This window comes from Pinus tabuliformis, chromosome 1_2, assembly GCF_031772625.1.
Source record: "Pinus tabuliformis cultivar Carrire ecotype Pingquan chromosome 1_2, CPIR1, whole genome shotgun sequence".
Classification (NCBI taxonomy): Eukaryota; Viridiplantae; Streptophyta; class Pinopsida; order Pinales; family Pinaceae; genus Pinus; species Pinus tabuliformis.
Genome location: NC_142298.1, coordinates 12,765,800 through 12,789,286, shown reverse-complemented (window position 1 = coordinate 12,789,286; position 23,487 = coordinate 12,765,800). Strand labels below are relative to the sequence as shown.

General features: G+C 42.2%; 1 protein-coding gene across 1 annotated transcript in view; it reads right to left on the bottom strand.

Moving 5' to 3' along the window:
• The window catches only part of LOC149204071 (protein PAM71-homolog, chloroplastic), a 346,946-nt gene that overhangs the window by 107,232 nt on the left and 216,227 nt on the right, over nt 1–23,487 (bottom strand). The gene's annotated exons all lie outside the window — the stretch shown is intronic.

Here is a 23,487-nt window from a genome sequence, read left to right as displayed (position 1 = left end):
AACTTCCCCTAAAACCCGGTAAAATGAAAAAAGGATTTCCTGCACAGCTTAAAATCAACCATTAACATAGAGGGAGAAAATAATAGTGAAACCCAGATCAAATGGAGATACCTGCCACTATATTTCAGAATCTAAACTATCATTCAAACCCCAAAGATCAGACAAGATACATGTGCCTAGATCAATCTTCATTAAGCTATCCTCAATGGCTGAAAATAAAATTATGCAGAAAAATAAAACAATCTTACAGCATTTCCAGAAGAGTAACACAGCAAGATTTTTAACCCCAAAGTCTTTCTTTATTGCACAAAAATGACTACAAGAGAGCTTTCTTTAGCACCAGACTCTAAGATCCAATCTGATCTCAAATGACCCCTAACACCCTATTTAAAGGAAAAATTCCCAACGGCTAGTTCGAGTGATCCATGTTAAAGTGATCTCGACCGTTGATGAGGATCACGATATCTCTTAATCCCATCCGTCGAATTTTTAATGCATTAAAAATTTGAAATTCTGCATTTATTTACTCAAAAATATTATTATTTTATTATTTTTTTAAGTTTTTATTTTATTTTATTTTTTTATTGATTTATTTATTATTATTATTATTATTTTTTATATATATATATATATATATATATATATATATTCCTTTTTTAATTTTTTTTTAATTAATTACTTTTTTAAATTTTTAAATTTTTTTTTTTGGATCCTCGAACTTAGCCTTTGGAAAAATCACCTAGGACCTAGGACTTAGGACTTATGAGGGGATTAAAACATTTTCTAACCCTCAAGACACTTTACATCATGACTTTTACAATTTTACATCTCAAAGGGGAAAACCCATTGACATAGACCCTCATATACCACCCAGTTCTGCGATTAAATATAATCTAGCAGATCAACACACTAGGATTCCTCTAAGATTCTAATGACAAAATTCATTCCGGCTTTGGGGTTAGGCTGAAGGAAAACTTTGCCGATCATGGATCGGTGAGACAAAAAACCTTCCCAAACGTAGATTATCACTAGAAAATTAGGTCCACCTAGGCAATTTACATACATGACTCAACTCTGCTAAGATTATTTACAATTCACACATGCAGACTGGGTTTACAACATAAATTGATCAAGTCGACGATGACTATCGAATGGCACGGACACGTCAATCAAGCGCTATCCCTTATGCGAAGAAAAGGGGGTGTACTACTATGGGAAGTTGACACGTAGTGGTCAACACTCCCCAAAAAGGAACTCATGGTCGAGGCCCTTGTGCCTGTTTTGTTGCTTGATCTCCTCGAGTATCTCTTTTTGTCCCCAAGCCAAGTCATTCAAAGCCTTCAAGAGGCTATCGAATGTTGCTTCTTCCTTACTCCTTGGTTCCCCCATCTCTGCTACCACGACTATCTTCCCACGTGCCTCCAAATTTGGAGTAATCTCCAACTCCCTTTCCCTACTCTTGTACCTTTGCCTATGGTACATGTTGGTTTGCCTATCCTCTGGTGTTATAGACTACACTGCTCCCACAGGCTGAGCCAAGTCTATGAGCTCTGATACCACTGTAATATTCCTAGGGAATTTTTAGAGTAAATAACAAAGCATACATAGACAAAAAAGCCACAAAAATTAAACACATGAATTAGACCACTATTATGCACCAAAAACTGTGTTGCTGAGCCATTTTATTATAATATGAAGAGGTTACAATTAAGTGTTGGAAAGAGTACACCTGAGCTTGCTCTAGCTAAAGCACAAATGAACAATAAGAAGTTCCCCTCAGGTATGCTACTGCTCTATCTCCTGCCTTTGCGCTGAACTGCCCAAAAATACGTTGCTAGAAGAGAATATCTGCTGCTAGGGCCTCCTCTAGTGCTCAGAAAATTCCGGGAAATTAACCCTTGCCTCTCCACCAAATACCCAGAATAACCCACGAAGGAATTGGGCTATGGTTGACCTTGGAATTTTGACCCTCTTTTCCCTCTATGGTTCTACTGCTGGGAAATTCGACCCATCTGTCAATCCTGCTGCAAATGGCCCCAAAAATAGCTACAAACTCCAAGCAAAGGCTCTCCCAGACTCCTCCTCAAATCTCAAGCCCAAACTCCCTTCACTCCTCAACTCCCAAGTGTGCCTCCTCCAAGCACTGTGCAGTCCCTGCGGTGTTGCTAGTGTCTCCTCCCCACAACTCGCACTCCCACTGCTAAAACAATCGGAAAATGATGGAACTCCCTCCTTGGGCTGGCACTCAGTCCATAGAAGCAAGGGTTGAGATCTCTGCTCGGAGACGCTCGTCCATTGAACAACTCTTGCAGACTTGGCTTCAGCTCAAGCATGCTATGTCAAAGACACGATTTCTAAATAGATGAATGAATGACCAAACGAGTGCCTTCCTTTCCTTTTTGTCAAAATGCCTCCAATGTACTCATGTGGGCCCACCTCAATTTCCTCCCACCGAATTTCCCTCCAAGACATGCATATTCTCCATGTGGGTCGCAATTCTCCATGTGTGGCCCCCACGCTCCACTAGGGGCTCGATATCCTCTTCCTCTAATGTTTGGGGCTTGCTTTTAATAAATAATTGATGTGGGGCCTCTAAACCTACATTTCCCAACTGCAAACATGAATGAAGACAAAATTTACCAAAATTGATATTTCACTTAGCAATAATGCTAAGTGGGAATATCACAGTTGAGCATGAGGCTAATGGCACGCAAGAGGAGCACGAGAATACACCTAGTGTGACATAGGAGTTACCTCTGTTGGAGTTTCCTTTAGTAGCCCCAGTAGAGAGATTGGTGGAGGCAGTTTAGCAGACAACCATTGTTGAGGTATCCCTTGATGAGGAACCCAAGTCTATGTTAGAGCTTCAAAACGACAGCCACATACAGTTGACTGATGAGCATGTCTTGCATGTTGGGTCGTCTATGGAGGAGTAGTCAAAGGCTCATGTTAAGCACATGATGGAGGAGAATGTGTAGCCATCTTCTGGGCTAGCCATTGATGAGGGGCAACATAGAAACCACACATTGGGATTTCAGCACAGTTCACTTCAGAGGCGCCCTGACAGGGTCTATAGTGTTATTAGCCCACCCCTGTGCACTGGATTGAGAGAGGCGGAGTTGTCTAGACATTCCAGAGGTAATGCCCAGGTTAGCATCACTGTTGGGTCACCTTTTCCAATTGGAGAGAGAGAGAGATGGAACTACCTAGTCAGATCTCATGTGTTGACCTAGATAGCGGGATGAGACGATCGGAGTTGCACAGGGTGCAACATCCGCATGTTGGGGTTGTTCTATGTGCAGGAGTTCGTACATTTGACCCCTCTCTTAGGGTTGGATGGCGAGAGATTATGAGTTGGTACCTTGCGGAGTGAACTATGGAGATGATGGTGGACCTGGGTGTAGCTCAGCATAAGCTTCCAATCACTAGGGATATGGAAGCCCAGACTGGCATTGGGATCTGGGTGGGACTACATATCTTTTCCTAAGTATGTTGATTGACTACAACCTAGATGGTATAGTTGACCTAGCAGTTGAGCATGCACATTCGCTAGGGGAGTCTCAGGGTCACTGTTGTTGGAGTTTCATTTGGTAGCCCCAGTAGACAGATTGGAGAAGCAGTCGGAGGCCCATGTCAAGCCCATGATGGAGGAAAATGTGCAACCATCCTTTGGGCTAGCCATTGATGATGGGCAGCATAGAGACCACATGTTGGGATACCAGCACAGTTTGCTTCAGAGGCGCACTAACAAGATCTATAGCGTTATCAACCCACTCCTACGCATTGGATTGAGAGAAGCAGAGTTGTCTCGACATACTAGAGGGGGTGACCAGGTTAGCAGCACTATTGGGTCACCTTTGCCCATTAGAGAGAGGGAGACAAAGCAACCTGGTCAGATCTCATGTGTTGATCGGGATGGTGAGATTAGACGATCAAAGTTGCACAAGGTGCAACATCCACATGTCAGCGTTGTTCTATGTGGGAGTTCGTGCATTCGATCCCTCTCTTGGGGTTGGATGGCGAGAGATTCTAAGTTCGTACTCTATGGAGTGGGCTATGGAGATGGTGGTGGACCCAGGTGTAGCTCAACAGGAGCTTTCAGGCACTGGGGATACCAGAAGCCCAGACTGGTATTCAGATCTGGGTGGGATTACCTATCATTTCCTAGGTATGTCAGTTGACTACAACCTGGATGGTACTATTGACCTAGCAGTTGAGCATGCACAGTGGTTAGGGGAGACTCGATCATCACCAGTGGCCAGCCAATTTATGGACAGACTCCTTTGGTTGTCTTGGTATGCTATTTGTACACGGGATCACGAGGTGATCAGCGTACTCTGGCAGAAGTTTGTCGGAGGAGGTGGCATTGGCAGGCCACTAGACAATGCCTTGTATGGAGCTGGGGACCCTTCACATTTTTGTGCGGCACAGAGGACGCAGAGTAATGGTGGCATCACTACTGACACATAGGGAGATTCATTTTTTAGATCCCTCAAGGAGGATTTGGAGAGAAGATCCATTCATCGGCGGGTATAGTGATGCGATGGTGGAGGTGATGATACCGATCAGGTGTGGGCCAACACGTAGAGATACAGCTCTAGGCCATCACATCCAGGGATGTGTGGGAGCATCTAGCATTGAGCAGTGGACTACAAGTGGACATGGAGGTGCATGGTGGTGTACCATAGTGTGTTGGATTGCGTTGTGGAGTAGGAGTGCCTTACATCACATTGAGCAAACGCAGGGAGTGACTGGTACCTTGACATAGACAAGACGTAGGACAGTACAAGATGGTATAGGCGTAGCCGGGTGTATCTCTCTGTAATCCTCATGAAGTAGGATTGGGTATCTTCACCTCTTCCCTTCTTTATGTCCTTCAACTTGTTTATTGTCAGACAGTGTGGCTGGTAAAGTTCTCCCTAGTTGAGAGGGAGTGTTAAATTTGGCAACTAGGGCCAAACTTCACATTGGACAACTCATATGAGGCAGCGCATATTTTTCTTGGATTCCTCTCTCCGAGAGGTGTAGGACTGATCTAAAGATCATCCCATTCTAACATGTACAAGTGAAATTATGAATTTATTTTGATTATGGACAAATTGTCAAGGTCGGCTAGCAAAATCATGTAGGCTCAGAATCCCAATAGTCACGTCTATTCATCCTCAACATTTGCCTATAAATACATGGTACTTCATCCTCATTTGGACACACTTCACTCACTCATCTTCTCTCTCCTTCATTGATTGGGTACAAAAATCAAAAGCTGCTCTCCACACGTGCGAAGGGAAGAAATAGTGTTTTTTCCAGCGTTGACCAGATTTGACCGAAATTGTAGAGGTTTTTTTGGACTGCGTTGAACAAGCATTGACCTATTTTGGTGCGGTTTTGGGTGGATGAATTCTATCCTAGTAGGCCACAGTTCTAGGCACAAGAATCGAGGCAATCTGACCTCCTGTTTGACCAGGGTTGACTGTACTAGGGTTGGCCTCAAGGTTGACTTTTGTTGATGAGTTTTTACTGGACCTTTTCAGACTGTTTTGGGCTAATTAGACTTGTTGTCGAAGACAGAAGTTGACTAGGTTTGACCGAGCTGACTTGAGGAAGAAATCTGCCCTATTGACCAGCGTTGACTTTCTGGTTAGGGCTTTTTGTTTCTTCTATTTGATTGATCATATTTTCACTGTAATTGGACAAGTGAATATTATACATCGTAGTCTCTCTCTCTGCTGAACTTTTGAAGAATTATAAGAAGAATTGATCAAGGGTTTCCCCACATTGGCGTTTGTCCCTCGCTAGTGCCATATCTTGTGTCCTCTTGTCTTAGCTAGTCTTCTATTGTTATTGTTTATGTTCACTATCATGTTGATGTGATTGCTAAACTGAATACTGATATTGGTCTAATAAAGAAATTGAAGTAAAATTGCTCTAAGCATAGAACATACCATTGTTATCCTAAAATTAACATGGTATCAGAGCTGAGGTGAAAACAAAGCCCAAGCAAGAGTGAGAAGAGAAATCACCAAGAGGAGCTATCACTGATCAAAGACAAGATTCAATGGCTTCCACATCCTACTTCAAGTATGATGGAGCTTCATGATAAGTCTGATTTTCATGCATGGAAAATGTCTCTTGATTTCACATTAGAAGAGCAAGATGTGATGGATTATGTGCCAACAAAGATTTCAGAACCTCCTCCTAATGCACCAACTGCTGCTAAGACCAAATACAAGAAGGGTGAAGTCAAAGCCAAGAAGATCATCAGCGATTCTATTCATAAGCATTTAGTTGCTTACATTTCCGATTTGAACACATCAAAGGAGATATATGACAGGTTGGTTGGCATGTTCAAATCTAGCAATGCAAATCAAATTCTTTTCCTCAAGAACAAGCTTAATGATATAAAGAAAGGAAGAAATGAAGATATTCAATCCTACTTCATGAGGAATACTGAGATAAAAAATGATCTTCTTTCTAATGGAGAAGCTATTGTTGATAGGGAGCTTACCCTCATTGCCCTTGGAGGACTCCCTCGTGAATGGCACATGTTCAATACTACTATTCTTAACAACGACGGGATTCCAGGTTTTGAAGAATTGTTGACTAGGTGCTCTCAAGAAGAAAAAAGGATGATGGAACTAGATATGCCCTCAAATAGGAATGATCCTGATGCATTCTCCGCTGATGCTAAAAAGAAGAACAATACAGATTCAAAGAAGCAATGTCAAGGAAGGTCGGGTTTCAAACATGGAAGGAAGGGAAGAAGCTTCATTTGCAACAAGTTTGGTCACTATGCTAGGTAGTGTCCTAATAGAAGGGATACACCTCATGATGATGACAACCACAACAACAACAATTTCAAGGGCAAAAACAATCAAAGGAATGGCAGCTTCAACAGTCAAGGAAAAAGGAATGCTCCCGCTTCTCGTCAAGGAAATGGTCACCCTTCCAAGAGATCAAGAAACACCAGGTATGATGAATCTAATGTTGTTGATAACAAGCAAAAAAGAATTCTATCTTATATATGCCCTTTCTACTTTATCTCCTATGGACACTTTGGGAAATTGGTTGATTGATAGTGGTGCCTCAAGGCACTTCACCGGGTATAAGGAAGCTCTTTCAAATCTGATTGAAAGGGATACAAATTTAGAAATTATCCTTGGAGTCAATGCCACCTATCCCGTGAAGGGATTTGGGAATGTTACTCTTCAATTGAATGATGGTAACACCATTCATCTACAAGAAGTACTGCATGTACCCGATCTAAAGAAGAACTTGGTATCTATCTCGGTGATGGAGGACAAAGGATTCAAGGTTGCATTCATCGATGGAAAGGTACATGTGTAGAATAAAAGTTTCAAAGATGCATTTACACTTGGCTTCAGGGTAGATAGCCTATATCAAGTTGGAGGAAGCCCATTGGGAGCTATGCCTTGCGACACATCACTTCAATCTGAATTATGGCACCGAAGGTTTTCTCATCTACATTATGAGGCTCTACCCGATGCAAAGAATATGATGACAAGTATGCCCGAATTTAAAGTAGAACATGAAGGTGTTTGTCAAGGGTGTGCCGAAGGAAAGCATACAAGGGGACCATTCCCCTCAAGTGATAGCAAGACTACTGACACATTGCAATTGATTCATTCTGATCTATCTGGGGCAATGCCCGTGAGCTCATTGGGATACTTATATTATGCAACCTTTATAGATGATTAATCTCGCAAGACTTGGATATATTTCTTGAAGAAGAAGGACGAAGTATTCTCATGGTTCTGTTCTTTCAAAGCTTTGGTCGAAAATCAAACCAGGAAGAAGATCAAAATATTAAGGACCGATAATGGAACCAAATACGAATCAAATGAGTTCAAAGATTATTGTAGAGAAGCTGGCATTAAGAGGGAGACTACTACCACATATACTCCTGAGCAAAATGGTGTTGCTGAAAGGAAGAACTGTTCTATCGTAGAAGCCACTCGTGCCATGCTTCATGATCAAAGCCTTCCGAAGTTCTTATGGGCCGAAGCTGCAAACACCGCCGTGTATGTTCAAAATAGATGCCCTCATCAAGCGTTGGACTCCAAAACTCCCGAAGAAGTTTTCACTGGTAAGAAACCTGATGTTTCTCACTTTAGAATTTTTGGTAGCCCCGTATATTTTCATGTGCCAAAAGAAAAGAGAAGCAAATTGGATGCTTCTGGGAAGAAAGGAACATTTGTGGGCTACAGTGAAACTTCTAAGGCATATAGAATCTATGTGCCTGGTCAAAGAGAAGTGGAGACAAGGCATGATGTCACTTTCGATGAGGATGCTGCCCTTGGGAAGATTAGTAACCTTCCTCTTCCAAGGAAGAACAAAGAAGCAGATTCTGAAAAGCACGGAGAACCACAAGATGAGCAAATATCTGATGCTGAAAGACCAATGGATCCCATTGATCCACCCCCTCATGAGCCCTCCTCCTCAAAAAGGAGACTCTCGAAGATGCCGAGAGACATGTTGCACCAAGGGGGGACATTTCGTGAAAGCAAGAAGCCGAATAGGTACCAAGGGTACTTAACTGCTATGAGCACCATTGTTTAATCTGAGCCTTGCACATTCGAAGAAGCTGCCAAACACCAAGTTTGGAAGGATGCAATGAACGAAGAGTATGAGTCGATTATGAAGAATGATGTCTGGGATGCGGTTCCTAGACCCGAGGACAAATCTATTGTCACCTCGAAATGGCTCTACAAGATTAAGCATGGAGCTGATGGAAGTGTTGAAAAGTTCAAGGCCATATTCGTTGCTCGAGGCTTCTCTCAAAAGGAAGGTGTAGATTATGATGAGATATTTGCACCAGTTGCCCGTTGCACCACCATCCGTTCGATTATAGTCGTTGCTGCCTCGCAAGGATGGAATCTTCTTCAGATGGATGTCAAGATTGCCTTCTTGCATGGTTCACGTAAGGAGGAACTCTATGTAGAACAACTTGAGGGGTTCGAAGTTCAAGATTGTCAGCCACATGTATGCAAGTTGAAGCAAGCACCCCGGGCTTGGTATGAAAGGATTGATAGCTATCTAATGAAGTTTGGATTTACAAGAAGTGAAGTTGATCCGAACCTTTACTTTAAAGTTGAGAATGATAGACCTCTCATGATGGTACTCTATGTGGACAATCTCTTTCTGACAGGGGCAGACCCTCTTATTCATCAATGTAAGAGGGAGTTGGCTTCCGAATTCGAGATGAAGGACCTAGGACTGATGCATTACTTCTTAGGGTTTGAGGTCTCGCAAAAGCCAGGAGAGATTTTCCTTTCTCAAGGAAAATATATTGTGAAGATACTTGAAAGATTTGGGATGGTGGACTGCAAGTCCATGGTTACTCTGATGGAACTTGACTTCAAGAAGTTATGTGGAAGTGCTACTGGGCCCGATTTGGGAAATCCTTCTGAGTATCGTTAACTCGTGGGGGTCCTAATGTTCTTGGTGAACACCCATTTGGACATATGTTTTGTAGTGAAGACATTGAGCCAGTTTATGGTCGAGCCTCATCACATACATTGGATTGCTGTCAAGAATCTCTTGAGATATCTTCGGGGCACAATCACTTATGGACTCAGATACACTGCCACGAATGTGAGGCTCCATGGTTACTCTGACGTAGACTGGGCTGGCAGTGTGGTGGATCATAAAATCACATCTGGATGTTGCTTCTCTCTAGGATCTGCTTCAATATCATGGATGAGCAGGAAGCAGAAGTCGATTGCCTTGAACACCGCTGAGGCTAAATACATTGGTGCTAGTATGGCCTCCTGTGAAGTTGTTTGGTTGAGGAAGCTCTTTAGTGAGCTGTTTGGACATGTGATGGATACCACCGTGATCTTCTGCGACTACTAGAGTGGGGTTCATCTTTCTGAGAATCTCGTGTTTCGTGACCGCTCCAAACATATTGATATCAGGTACCACTTTATCCGGGATATGGTACAACAGAGAGCAATAAGGGTCCAACACATTGGGACTAACGCCAATATACTTATGAAGCCTCTGGGGAAGGTCAAATTCTTAACCATCTGTGAATGACTTGGAATCGTGGAGAGACCCTCTTGTGAGGGTCCCATATGAGATGGATGTTGAGCTCTGGGAGCTTTGGGGGGGGTACTTCTTGGAGCGATGAGCGACCATAGGGTGAGTGGTTCACCTTCCTCTCTGATACCCCATGGTGGCATATGCATAGGATGAGTGGTTCACCTTCTCCTATGGCATATGAGTAGGATGAGTAGTTCACCTTCTCCTACTGGCACATCCTACCCATGCAGTTCAGGACTCATGGGAAGTACCTCTCATCTAGCCAATGAGTAGGGAAATGAGGATAGGGACCATAGTACTACCGATGGACGCATCGTGTACTACCGTACTCCCTATGCTAGGAAGTTGATATTGATGTGGGATCAATGGAAATTAACTTCGGGTCGATTAAGAGTCGTATGGCACACTCTCTATTATTGGAGATTGACTTTCGGTCAGTGGAGAATGGTATGATGCATTCTCGATCATTTTTTCTTTCTTCATAGTTCAGCAGAGACAGTGATGGTAAATATTGTCAGACAGTTTGGCAGGTGAAGTTCTCCCTAGTTGAGAGGGAGTGTTAAATTTAGAAACTAGGGCCAAACTTCACATTGGACAGCTCATATGAGGCAACTCATATTTTTCTTGGATTCCTCTCTCCGAGAGGTGTAGGATTGATCTAAAGATCATCCCATTCTGACATGTACAAGTGAAATTATGAATTTATTTTGATTATGGGCAAATTGTCAAGGTCAGCTAGTAAAATCATGTAGGCTCAGAAGCCCAATAGTCATGTCTATTCATCCTCAACATTTGCCTATAATACATGGTGCCTCATCCTCATTTGGACACACTTCACTCACTCATCTTCTCTCTCCTTCATTGATTGGGTACGAAAATCAAAAGCTGCTCTCCACACATGCAAAGGGAAGAAAGGGTTTTCTGTTCTAGTGTTGACCAGATTTGACCGAAATTGCAAAGGTTGTTTTGGACTGCGTTGACCAAGCGTTGACCTGTTTTGGGTGGAGGAATTTTGTCCTAGCAAGCCACAGTTATGGGCACAAGAACCGAGGCAATCTGACCTCTTGTTTGACCATCATTGACTGTACTAGGGCTGGCCACAGGGTTGACTTTTGTTGACAAGTTTTGACTGGACCTTTTCGAACTGTTTTGGGCTGATTATACTTGTTGTTGGAGGCCGAAGTTGTATGGGTTTGACCGAGCTAAATTGAGGAGGAAATCTGCCCTATTGACTAGCGTTGACTTTCTGGTTAGGGATTTTTGTTTTTGCTGTTTAACTTATTAGATTTTCACTGTAATTGAACAAGTGAATATTATACATAGTACTCTCTCCCTCTGTTGAACTTTTGAAGAATTATAAGAAGAATTGATCAAGGGTTTCCCCACATTGGCATTTGTCCCTGGCTAGTGCCATATCTTGTGTCCTCTTGTATTGGCTAGTCTTCCATTGTTATTGTTTATGTTCTATTTGCATTTTACTATCATGTTGATGTGATTGTTAAACTGGATATTGATATTGGGCTAATAAAGAAGTTTAAGTAAAATTGCTCTAAGCATAGAACATACCATTGTTATCCTAAAATTAACACGGGGGTATCCAGCGGTGTACACGAATGGGTTGCGGCATACAATGGCATGTCAAGGAGTACGGTGATACTTGGTGGTATGCAGTGACACATAATGCAGTGCAGCAGGCTCTTGGAGCATTGCCTCAAAGGAGACTCATGGATCGAGGCATTGGGTGTACCATTGGATGCAGCTCACCTAGGATCGATGAGGACATTGTTGAGCATCTGGGGGCACCATGTTTAGCGGAGACAAGGCTTCAAGGGGGTTATCAGCATATCCGAGGAGAAGAAAGCGTCGTCCGTAGGATTACTCTTGAGCATTCTAGCAGACTTTTGATCATACCCTTTGGCACATACCCGCTCATCATCCTCCAAATTTTCTTACAGTCACAGAGTGTTTGGTCTTTTCCCCTTGACACTCTCCATTCAGGTAGCAGGGCATGGGAGGCTCACCCTAGGCAGTTGGATGAGACATTGCGTGTCATGAACCGGGAGGAGACTCTCCAGTTGAGACACTTGGTGGGTGCACAGTTGTCGGATACAGGCTTATAAATGGCATGGTTGATTGTCGAGGTAGCATATGTTCCACCCTTGGGCTCACACTTGAGGGACGGTGGATGGTAGACTTCGTCTACAGGAGGGTACCGAAGCTCCGAGCAGTGTCCAGGTGTATCATCAGAAGTTGGGATAGCGGATTTCACTGCGTGGTCTGGTAGGAGCAGGGCAAGTTCGCATGCGTGGAACATACTCCTGATACTTGGGGTCCACCCAAGGGATACATACAGGGGTTAGTGTAAATTTTAGGCAACAATGGTATGTTCTATGCTTTAGAGCAATTTTACTTCAATTTCTTTATTAGCCCAGTATCAATATTCAGATTAGCAATCACATCACATGATAGTAAAATGCAGATAGAACATAAACATAAACAGTAGACAACAAACCAAGACAAGAGGACACAAGATGTGGCACTAGCCAGGGACAAACCCCAATGTGGGGAAACCCTTGATCAAATCTTCTTTTAGTCTTCAATAGTTCAACAGAGAGAGTACAATTTACAAATCTGATCATTTATAACCGCAGCAAAAGAGCCCTAACCAGAAAAGTCAACGTTAATCAACAGGAAAGATTTGACCCTCAGCAAATCAGTCAAATTCAATCAACTTCAACCTCCAAACAACGAGAAAAAACAACCCTCAAAACAATCAAATTCAGCCCAATCAAAGTCTGGTCAAACAACCCACCTGCAGTCAACCCTAGCTGCAGTCAACGTTGGCCCATAGTCAACGTCTAGCCTTGATTTATGTGCCCATAAATGCGACCTGCCCAAACAGAGATAGCCCTCACAAAAAATAGTCAAAGGAGGTCAATGCATGCTAGTCAACTCTTGGTCAAATTGTCCAGAAATTCAATCCCCTGAAATTTTGGTCTCCTGAAATTTCGCCTTCCTGAAATTTCGCTCTCCTAAAATTTCAGCCTCCTGACATTTTGCTCTCCTGAAATTTTGGACGTGTGGAGAGAGAGAGGCCCAAAAATCCATACCCAATCAATGAGTAGAGAGAGAGAAGTGTGAAGATGAGTGTGTCAAATGAGGCTAAGTCACTTTCTATTTATATGCAACGTTGAGGATGAATAGACATGACTATTGGGCTTCTGAGCCTACATAAGTTTGTTGGTCGACATTGGCAATTTGACCATAATCAAAATAAATTCATAACTTCATTTGTACATGTCAAAATCGGACGATCTTTAGATCAATCCTACACCTCTCGAAGAGAGGAATCCAAGAAAAATATCAGTTGTCATAAATAAGATGACGCATGTGGAGTTTGGCCCTAGTTGCCAATTTTAACACTCCATCTCAACTAGGGAGAACTCCATCTGCTAATTTATCTGCCAATCTGTACTATCTATGCTACTCTGCTCTGCTAAACTATGAAGAAGAAGAAGTGATCGAGAATGTATCATACCATTCTCTACTGACCCGAAGTCAAACCCAATCAAAGGAGAGTGTGTCGTACCACTCTCACTGACCCGAAGTCAGTTCCAATCAAAAGAGAATGTCTCATACCACTCTTGCTGACCCGAAGTCAGTTCCAATTGATCCCAAATCAATATCGGTCATCCTAGCATAGGGAGTAAGGTAGTACACGATGCGTTCATCAGTAGTACTATGCTCCCCTATCCTCATTTCCCTATTCATTAGCCAGATGAGAGGTACTTCCAATGAGTCCCAAACTGCATGGGTAGGATGTCTCAGCAGGAGAAGGATGAACCACTCATCCTGCCTACATGTCGCCAAGGGGTATCACAAGGGAAGGCTGAACCACTCACCCTGTACACAACAAACCACTAGGGGAAGGCTGAACCACTCACCCTATGGTTGCTCATTGCTCCAAGAAGTACCTAAAGCTCCCAGAGCTCAATGTCCATCTCATACAGGACCCTCATAAGAGGGTCTCTCCACGACTCCAAGTCATTCTCGGAAGGCAAGAACTTGACCTTCCCCAGGGGTTTTGTCAAAATATCGGCGACCTACTCATCAATCCCAATGTGATGGATCCTTGTTGCTCCTCGTTGTACCATATCCCGGATAAAATGGTACCTGATATCTATATGCTTGGAGCGATCATGAAACACGGGATTCATTAATAATCGAATCCCACTCTGGTTGTCGCAAAGGATCACAGTGGTATCCAGCACATGTCCAACAGCTCACTGAAGAGCTTCCTCAACTAGACAGCTTCACAGGAGGCCATACTAACAGTTATGCATTCGGCCTCAGTGGTGCTCAAGGCAACTGATTTTTGCTTCCCGCTCATCCAGAATATCGAAGTAGAACCCAAAGAAAAACAACATCCAGAAGTGCTCTTGCGATCCACCACACTGCCAGCCCAATCAGCATCAGAATAACCATGTAGCCTCACATCTTCGACAGTGTATCTCAGTCCATGGGTGATTGTGCGCCGAAGATATCTCAGAAGATTCTTGGCACCAATCCAATGTATATGATGAGGCTCAACCATATATTAGCTCAATGTGTTAACTTCAAAACATATGTCCGAACGGAAATTCACCAAGAACATCAGTGCTCCTATGAGTTGACGCTAGTCGGAAGCAATTCCCAATTTAGGTCCAACACCACTACTACATAACTTCTTAAAGTTAAGTTCCATCGAAGTAGTCACAGGCTTGCAGTGCACCATCCCAAATCTTTCCAATATCTTCACAATATATTTTCCTTGAGAGAGGAAAATTTCACCTCGTTTTTGCCAGACCTCCAACCCTAGGAAATAGTGCATCGGTCCAAGGTCCTTCATCTCAAATTCAGAAGCCAATTCCCTCTTACATTTGTGAATGAGAGGATCTGCACTTCCATCAGCTCCATGCTTGATTTTGTAGAGCCACTTAGAGATGACAACCAATTTGTCTTGGGGTCTAGGGGCCACATCCCAGACATCATTCTTCATAATTGACTCATATTCTTCATTCATAGAATCCTTCCATACTTGATGCTTCACGGCTTCTTCAAATGATGAAGGCTCATTTTGAATGATAGTGCTCACGGTGGTCAAATATCCTTGATACCTGTTCGGCTTCTTGCTTTCACGGAAAGTCCCCCTTGGTGCAATGTGTCTCTTGGCATCTTTGAGAGTCTCCCTAAGCCATGAGGGTCTCCTTTTGGAGGAGGAGGATCAATAGGATCCATAGGTTCATCAACATCAGACATTGTTTCGTCTTCATTTGCACCATGATTTCCGGTGTCAGCTTCTTTGTCCTTCCTTAGGATAGGAAGGTTGTTGATCTTTCTGAGGGCCATATCTTTGTCGAAGGTGACATCATGACTTATCCCAACTTCCTTTTGACCAGCTACATAAATTCTATATCCCTTGGAATTTTCATTATAGCCCACAAAGATTCCCTTCTTCCCAGATGCACCCAATTTGCTTCTTTTCTCTTTCAGCACATGAAAATATATGGGACTTCCAAAAATTCTAAAATGAGAGACAACGGGTTTCTTACCAGTGAACATTTCTTCGAGAGCCTTAGAGTCCAATGCTTGATGAGTGCATCAGTTTTGAACATACACGGCGGTATTTGCAGCTTCGGCCCATAGGAACTTCGAAAGGCCTTGATCATGAAGCATGGCACGAACTGCTTCTACAATAGAGCGATTCTTTCTTTCAGCCACACCATTCTGCTCAGGAGTGTATGGCATTGTAGTCTCCCTCTTAATTCCAACTTCTCTACAATAATCTTGGAATTCATTAGATTCGTATTCATTCCCATTATCAATCCTCAATATCTTGATTTTCTTCTAGGATTGGTTTTCGATCAAGACTTTGAAGTGTCGGAACCAGGTGAAAACTTCATCCTTCTTCTTCAAGAAGTAGATCCATGTCTCATGAGAATAATCATCCGTAAAGGTGAGATAATATAAGTATCCTCCCAAAGATTTTACAGGCATCATACCAAATATGTCGAAGTGGATCAATTGCAATATATCTACGATCTTGCTATTACTTGAGGGGTATGGTCCCCTTGTAAGTTTTCCTTCAGCACATCTCGGACATACACCTTCATGCTCTACTTTGAACTCGAGCATACCTGTCACCATCTGTCTCACATCGAGTAGGGCCTTATAATGAAGATGGGCAAACCTCCGGTGCCATAGTTCAGATTGTAGAGATGTGTCGCAGGACATAGCTCCCAATGGACTTCCTCCAACTTGATAGAAAGTGTCAACCTTGAACCCAAGAGTAAAATCATCTTTAAAATTTCTTTTCCAAACATGTACCTTTCCATCGATGAATGTCGCCTTGAATCCCTTGTCCTCCATAGTTGAAATGGACACCAGGTTCTTGAGATCAGATACATATAGTACTTCTTGCAAATGAATAGTGTTACCTTGATTCAATTGAAGGGTAACATTCTCTACTCCCTTCACGGGATAGGTGGCATCGTCTCCAAGGATGATCTCCAAGTTTGTCTCCTTTCCTATCAGATTAGAGAGGGCTTCCTTGTATCCGGTGAAGTGCCTTGAGGTACCACTATCAATCAACCAATTTCCCAAAGTGTCTAAAGGAGAGGCAGTGGAGAGGGCCGATATAAGATAGTACTCTTTTTGCTTATTGTTAACAACATTTGATTCTTCATACCTGGAGTTCCTTGATTTCTTGGAGGGTCGTCCATTTCCTTGATGTTCGGCATTCCTTTTTCCTTTGTCCTTTGCCATTGGACGTGCCATTCCTTTGATCATTGTTGTTGAAGTTTCCCCTGGAATGATTGTGATCATCATCATGCGATGTGTCCCTTCTATTTGGACACTCCCTTGAATAGTGGCCAAACTTATTGCAAACAAAGCACCTGCCCTTCCTTCCTCCCTTAGATCCAGGCTTTCTTATTTCTTCTTGAATGCATCTCAACATTAATTCTTCAAACCCTGGAATTCGATCATTGTTGAAGACAGTGGTCCTAATACATACCACTCAAGTGGGAGTCCTCCAAGGGTGGTGAGAGTAAGTTCCCTGTCAGGAATGACTTCTCCAATCGAGAGTAGATCATTCTTGATCTCAGTAATCCTCAAGAAATAGGATTGAATATTCTCATCCTTGCCCTTCTTAATATCCTTCAACTTATTCTTAAGAAATAGAGTTTAATTAGCATTGCTAACCTTGAACATGTCGACCAACCTGTCGTAGATCTCCTTGGAGGTCTTCAAATCGGAGATATAGGCCACAAGATGCTTGTCAATGGAATCCCTGATAATCTTCTTTGCTTTGACTTCAACCCTATTGTACTTGGTCTTTGCAGCAGTCGATGCATTTGAAGGAGGTTCAGGGATTTTACCCTACACATAGTCCATCACTTCTTTTTCTTCCAAGGTCAAATCAAGAGACATCTTCCATCCATGATAAGCAGATTTATCATGGAGCTTGTCTTCAGCCAGGAAGTAGGATGAGGAACCCATTGAACCTTTTGTCCTTGTCCAACTGTCTTTAGTGATTGCTCTTTCACTCTTGCTTGGGCCTTGTCCTCAACTCTGATACCATGTAAATTTTAGGCAACAATTGTATGTTCTATGCTTTAGAGTAATTTTACTTCAGTTTCTTTATTAACCCGGTACCAATATTCATATTATCAATCACATCAACATGATAGTAAAATGCAGATAAAACATAAACATAAACAATAGAAGATAAGCCAAGGCTTCCTCTTGAATGTCCAATGCTTGGCATGCTTGAAATTGCTTAAGAAAGCCATCAAAGAATTGCTCAATAGATGAGATGCTCCTAGGTTCGTGATTATGTATCCATGAATTATGACCATGGAGGGATCTCATGAAAAATATTATAAGGACATCCTGCTGAACAAATTCAGCCCTTGAAGCGTGTGCAGTAAATGTTTCTACATGATTAATTGCAGAGAGTGGATCACCATCAAACATGGGCACCTCACGCACCATTTTCCAGGTGACATGATTCAGGTGTCCAAGGATGCTAGCGATTTCCAAGACAGGAAATCCATCAAAGAAAGACATCCTATTAGGATACACATGAGAATTATGTAGGAGTCACCATGGTGAATTTAGAGATGCCTAGAGAAATGCTTGCTCCACCCTACAAGCATTGACCTTAAAGTTCAATGAAGAACAAGGGCTTCATTCTTCCAATGGATTCGCTAAAAGATATATCAATAATGTCATAAGGGAACAAGACACACGTCTCGTGTCCTCGGCAATATCACCAAAAATGTTCCCACACATTCTAGCAGGGATTCTAGGAGGGGTACCTAAAGGACAACTACTAGAACAAATGACAACAATGGGACAAAGACCCACTATGACCTCAGTTAGTGTCCCCTTCTCTTTACGGAGTTTCACCAATCGAAGGAGTCCCAACATTGGGGAAATCAGCCAGGATGATAGCATTAATGACAAGATATGTAGTGATTCCCAATGCCTATTCAAAGGAGAGGCTTAATATGAGGCACACTTGCTTCAATGAAGCTTAATGGCGCTCCAAGAAAGACCTAAGGAATAGGAAATCAAGATCTAGGGATTTATGATGATACAATGAGGTTAGGTATATCGAGAACCAAGATCTCCAAGATGATATAGGAGCTCTCAATAACCTCTTAAAAATAAGCAATTACTTCCAATACAGGTGTTGCTAAAATTGAGAGATCTAGATTGGGTCCACATGAGACCTAGGTTTTTAGAATTGATCATGAGGGGGAGATCCTCTTAGGAAGATCCTAGGCCAAGGTAGGACTAAGAAAGGGTTGCAAAAGATCAAGCTTTGATGAAAGACAACCCTTAAGGAAGGCTTTCACTATGACGTTAAAGATAGTGCTTCAAAATCCAAGCTAGGGCTTAATTTTTCTTACCAATGAACCGTTGAAATGATGTGAAATTTTGAGGATCCCTAGGAGAGACAACAGTGCAAAAGTTGATCCAACCAGGTTTGCAAAATCAACTCTCTAAGGGATTTCACATGATGCCCTAGCAAGGTCGTCCAAGTGAGAAACTCAAAATTAAAGGAGGATAGAAAAATGGTTTAAAAGAAGGGTGACCACCAAAGAACTCGACTAGTGCCTAGACCATTGGGAGAGTGGATTCATGGGTGCTTATAGTAGGCTAAATTGACCTTCAAGGAGGCTAAAATAGGAAGCTATAACTAACCCTTTCAATAATTACCTTCTATACATTAGTTAATGGACTTTCATGGATAAATTATACCAATTTTCCACTAGGAACATTCGTTTCATATCATCAATGAGTAACACATGAAAAACTTCCCAAGATCACAATTTCGCACCATACAAAATAAATTAGGGCATAAATGTTCACTATGAGAAAGAATTCCATGCATTAGACATTTACATAAAGATATTCAACAAGAAGAGGCACTTACTAGACAACATGAAGTATATCCATCCATCAAAAACGCATTTAGAAGCTCCAAAATGATAGCAACATATCCATACATCAAAGTGCATCCCAAAAACATCCAAATTCTCTTCAAAAATTGCCGGCCAAAATATTCTAAAGAGGCTAGTGAAAATCCCAAGTGTGATGAGTTTACAAATGAGGCTCATGTTCTACTTATATGAGCTTTAAGGGATTCAATTTAGTATAATTAGCCTAATAAGCCCCTAAAAACAACTTTAATGTGCAAAATAACAATCCAATTGGTGACAATCCCACAAAATAGCTCAGAAGTACTCAACAAGCCTTCTTAATGAGGCTGAAATGATAGACTAATGGTGCAAAAGGGTTGTTGGAAGGCCTAGATAAGTCCTCCATGTGCCAAGATGAAGAGAAGGGCTCGCATAATGATGACCAAGGGGTTGGCCCCTTAGTTTCCAACCAAAACATTTGTGGTGCTCCCAAGTGGTTGTGGGGAACAAAGAATGGTCTCATGGGTCTCCAACAGGATGAAACAAGTCGATGCTCCATCAATAAGTGCTAGAATGATGATACAAGCCCTACCATGTCTCCCCAGGTGAGACAAAACCCCGTCTGGGCTCTGGATCAACTGCCAAGTGTATGGAGTAAGTATGTGGTCGGCTGGGCATCATGGTCCAAGTGCATCATCATCTCTGTATGACTAGGGCATGAACAAGAAATACGTGGTGCTGAAGAAGCCCATGGCATGGCAATAAATTCTTCATTGTGGAGGAGGCCCATGGCTCTCAATGCTCATCCTACAAGTGCCATCATGACCCTCTAGAGGGCTTGGATCCCATATAGGGAGGCCAATTCCAAGATGAAGACCCACCTGCAATCTTGTATAAGATCCAATGTGTGTCCTTGCCTTCCAATACAACGATTCATTAGAGCAATTGAGTAAATAAGCTTGCAAATCAGGGGCCCAAGTGGACATTTCATAGTGGCATGCCCTTCCAAGTGGGTTTTAGAATGCACAAGTGTCCCCAAGCTCGAGAGGGAGGTTGATAAAGGACCCTATTAGGTGGTTTCAACCTCTAAGGGTGTCACAGGGCTATGGTACATCCATCAAATGGCAGGCATGGAAAATTTTAGCGGCTAATGTTCGCCCAGTGGGCTAATTTTCCATGATTTTTCAACAAAAAAGATTCGCCAATTTCCAATTTTTATAAAAGATGATTCGCCCAAATTTTAGAATATAAAATTACTTTACCTTAAAAATCACCAACACTATATAGAAACTATATATAAAATCATTATAAATTTGAATAATTTTACAAATACATCAATAAACATTTTATAGTTTGCATATTAGGGATTAGTGAGATTCGCCAATGTTTTTAAACTTCAAGAAAATTTTCCATCCTTAAAATTTTCTTTGGTAGGTGTCATGTGAAATAATGGTGGAATGGAGCGGGGGTGCCATGGTACAAGGGTAGCTATAATAAGGGAAGCCCACACATCGGTGTATAGATGTAGGAGGGAGAAAACGTGGTACATAAGTTACACAGCCTTTGTTTTTCCACCCTTCTTCATATGCTTTTTTCCTTTTATTGATTTTCTTTTCTTTCAAATGCTTGGGGCTCCAAGGAATGAAAGCATGATGTGTATGACAAAGCAGTGAATACCCCCCTCTAAGGTTGGGTAGTTCATCAACCACCAAGGGTTGGGACAATCATGGGTTCCTTAATGATGCATGGGGCACACATAGGGACCCTAGGAACCAGAGTGATGGCCATAATGATGAGAGATATAGATCGTGTTTGGCTTTTGCCCACGTGCTAATATTTTATGTCCTGGCCATCTTTTGCATTTTATCACACATTCCCTATTGTAAGTGGCCAAATTATGCCTTTAACTTTTTTTTTAGCTGCATCAACCTCCAGGGCATTGTTTCAAGCCCAACCCAAAGTGTGGACAAGGGGAGGGGGAGGCTAACTCCTTGTGGACCCAATGGACAAATGTGGACCCGAATGGGAAAAGTGTGAGGGGATTACAATGAGCGGAGGGAAGTGATGTATATGGTGTCGGGAAGCGGGATCACACAACCAAAGTCGGGGTTCCCCATGTAGTGCCACTCCTAAAGCTAGTAGCCAATAAAGGAGATCCCACGGGACTAGGATACAAGACTAACCACCAAGCTGGGACAAGGGAACAAAGGTACAAACCAAGCCCATTCTTTCCACCGAATCCCCCCACTAATCCATGTCCAAGTGTGTCCAAGATAATGCAGAAAAAATACCCAATTGCATAATGAAAAGCCATACCTTCAGGGTTCGAAGGCCCACTTTCAAACATATGATTATAACAAATGGGCGAAGGCACATAATGGCTAGCTTAGGCGGCGGAGAATGGTGGCACATCAAGCTATCTGGTGGCTGCAAGGGGCTGCTGGCTGCCTGCTGAAGTCAAATCGAGGAGAAAAATTCTCCTCTGGGTGTCACCCACTGGTGGTGGGTTATATGCCTTCTTCAGTTCTTACTATATTCACAGATTCTACTTCTTACCCCTCATATCATATGAAAGGTAAACTTGTGATTTCATCACATGGTGTGATTTTCAGGCTGACATACAGGGCTGTTGATGGAATTGGGGTAGACAGTACACATTATTAAATTGGGTTGGTGTTGTCGTGGACGAGACTCACTTTTCTCCTTGGTGGTTCACTGGTATGCCCTTGCTTGATGGATCAGCTTGGCGCATGTCTGATGAGATGTTGGATTTAGTGACAGACGGCCCTAGATCTTTTCAGTTTTTTTTGTAGTATTGTGCTTGGCAGATTTTCTCGTCATTTCTGATGAAAACCCACTTCTTCATATTGTTCTATGGTGATCTAGTCCTGGCAATGATATTGTATGATGAGATTAATTCTAAGCCAATTGGTATTGGTGATCTAGGTTGATTGGTATTTACTATTTATCCCAGTAATGACAAAGATGTGAAGACCAAACCCAGAGTGATATGCCACTGGAACAGCCGAGTGTAAAATTTGAGACTTTTTGACTATCGCTGTACCTACAGAATGGAATAAGTCCCAAGATGAACCTTGCCTCAGGCAGACCTGTTCAGTAAACCAAGCAGTCAACTAAGCATGTCTGGCAGAGAATGACATTTAAAGATGACATGTTAATCAACTCATAGTTTATTTTCTCTAGGATGTCTTCTCCAAAAGTGGTTTAATGCCTTGGTATCCAAGATAACAACTCGTCTAGATGATTTTTGATAGGTATTGAAGAATTGGAAGCATTCATTGTTGCCAAATCAGTTCATCTTGTACACAAAACATCAAGGACTGAAGTTCATCAACATGCTAAGGTGAAGTTGAATAAACAAGTAGGATGGGTGGAATTTCTGAAAGTTACATGTTCATGGTGAAGCGCAGGCTCGGAAGGAAAACAAGGTCACAAATGCACTAAGGAAGAAAGCATTGATGCTGACAATGAGGGAGAACGTGACATTTGGATTTGAACAGATCAAGGATCTATATGACGGTGAAAAGAAAATTAGAAAGGTTATGGACATGTATAGGAACTCAACAAAGGGGGATAGGACAACATACCTGGATTATTTCACCTGGGATGGTTTATTTTCAGAGGAAAATAATCACACATCCACAAAGGACCAACAAGGGAGAATTTGATTCAAGATACTGATAAGATAATTTTATTAGTGTCCAACTAGTTACCATAAATAGATCAAAGGAATTGTTTGGTACATCAAAAACAACAGTGGGAGTGCCAGTGCAGCTCCTATAAAAATATATCTATCCTGTAAGGTCTAAGACCTAGAGTCTAAAACTTATCCTTGAAAAAAGAAAGGATATAAAGCTGGGAGTCCTAAAGAAGAGACGAACCCTCTCACGAATTTGGAAGAAATGTCTCAACTGGAGGCTCCTAGAGGATGTGC